Below are 2,500 nucleotides of genomic sequence, written 5' to 3' on the forward strand. Positions count from 1 at the left end.
CGAAATGCTCAGCGGTATTTCGTCTGCCGTTACGTTCTGAGTTCAAATTCCGCCGAGGTTGACTTTGCCTTTCATCCTTTCGGGGTCGATCTAATAAGTAACAGTTACGCACTAGGGTCGATTTAATCGACTTAATCCTTTTGTTTGTCCCCTCTGTATTTAGCCACCTGTGGGCAATAAAGAAATATATATATATATATATATATATATATATATATGTGAGTGTGTGTGTGTGTGTGTGTATGTGTGTGTGTGTGTGTGTGTGTGTGTGTGTGTGTGTGTGTGTGTGTGTAAAAATATGTGACAATCATTCGGTAGCCATGATAAAACTCCGAGTTTCGGATGCTGGGGCGGAAACCCACACCACCATCTCTTCAGTTATCTGGCCATTGAATATATATATGTATATATATATATATATATCTTCAGTATATATAATAATATATATGTCATAACTGTGTGGTAAGAAGTTTGCTTTCCAACCACATGGTTCTGGGTTCAGCCCCACTTCGTAGTGACAATGTCTTTGGCAAATGTCTTCACATATAGCCAAGGGCTGACTGAAGCCTTGCGTGTTTGTTTGGTAGACAGAAGTCCATCGTGTACGAGCGCGTGTATATGTGTGTGTCTTTGTGTCTGTGTTTGTTACCCCATCACCGCTTGACAACCGGTGTTGCTTTGTTTACGTCTCCGTAAACAAAACGATGGAACAGGTACGAGGCTTAAAATAAATTATATATTGGGGTCAATTTGTTCGACGAGATGGTACCCCAGCATGGTAGCATTCTAATAGTTTAAACAAGTAAAAGATAAAAGATAGAAAATGTGTGTGTGTGTGTGTGTGTGTGTGCGTGCGCATGTGTATGCTAGCATGTGTTAAAGCATCAAGTGCTTTGGGGAAATTACATTATACAGCTTACATTATACAACGAAGCATTTCTTTTCATGGACAGAAAGTTATGAGCTGAGGGATATTTGGCAACCATTTTCAGCAAGTCAATCGGCATCATAGTTTCCTCTCCTCGCTGTGTTTTCCTGTGGCTTAAGGGAGTTCCAAGCATAACAGTAGCCCTATTAATCTCGTCTGTCTGGGATAGCCTGACATATCTTCTCCCACTTTGAACTAAATAAAACTATTCAGTGTATATATGTGTATATATGGTTATGTATATGTTGCAAACTTTGTGAGTGTGTATATATATGTACATATCTGAGGTTATATATATATATGTACATATCTGAGTGTGTAAGGATGTGTGTATCATTTCTGTGGGTGTAATTGTATGCCTCTGTGGGCAAATGTGTGTCTTAGTCATAGTGTTCTTGAGTGCGCTGACGTCAGAGCTTATATTTGTGTGACACGCATGCATGGGTGTGCGCGCGCGCGTAGTATATATGTGTGTGTGACTTTTGTGAGAGTTTGTCGACGCCTGATCATGTATATTCGTGTGTCCTGTGTGTGTGTGTGTGTGTGTGTGTGTGTGTGTGTGTGCGCGTGTGTATGTGTCTGTGTGTGTCTGTGTCTGTGTCTGTGCCGGTTCATATATCTCTATGCTATGTATGCGGGTATCTGTACGTTGTTGCGTGTGGATATGTGTATTTTTGGTTGTTCAGCATTTGTGTGAGCGTGTATTTCTGAGGGAATATTGTGTTTTCACCTCTTTATGAATTTCTGTGTTCACGCATTTGTGCGTGTGCGTGTGCATTGCATTAATGTGAGTGAGTGTGTGAGTGTGTGTGTGTGTGTGTGTGTGTGTGTGTGTGTGTGTGCATTGCTTTGGTGTGAGTGTGTAAGTGTATGAGTGTGTGTGTGCGTGTGTGTGTGTGGGTGGGTGTGTGTGGGTGTGTGTGTGTGGGTGTGTGTGTGTGGGTGTGTGTGTGTGGGTGGGTGTGTCTGTATATTTGTTCAGCTGTGTGTGAAATGCAAACAATACGTAATGTCCTCAAAACATAAACTAAGATCTATTTGATGTTTAAAAACGTTTATTTCGAACACTGGCACAGTGCCACATATCTGTACAGTCTATAGAATCTACTCCTCCTCACCATCTTTCTATAAGAACCATACTTATTTTATCAGTTCCGGTAAGATGAAAGACAAAGTTACTCCAAATGAGATTTCATCACAAAATCTAGAAGAATGAAACCCAATATTGATTTTTTTTTTAACGTTGGCAGAGGGCCACAGATTTCGGGGTGGGGGGGGGGGGGAAGGAAGGGTTCGGAGCTGTGTAACCGATTTAAAAGATTTTGGCACTCGAGTGGTACTTATATTATCGAACCCTGATGGATAAAAGAAGTTGACAATGTCGAAATGAGAATACAGGACGTAAAAAGAAATAACACGATGTAACTAAAACAATAAGATTTTCAAACTACCGCTCAACAGCAGGAGTTCAGTTCTCTACCTAGGGTTCCGCAGCCTAGAGACAGGGTCGAGGTTGGTGATATATGAGATAGAAATTTCTGGGATTGCAGCAGATAAATAAATTATAAACTT

Source organism: Octopus bimaculoides, chromosome 9 (assembly GCF_046866305.1).
Source record: "Octopus bimaculoides isolate indiv1 chromosome 9, ASM4686630v1, whole genome shotgun sequence".
Lineage (NCBI taxonomy): Eukaryota > Metazoa > Mollusca > Cephalopoda > Octopoda > Octopodidae > Octopus > Octopus bimaculoides.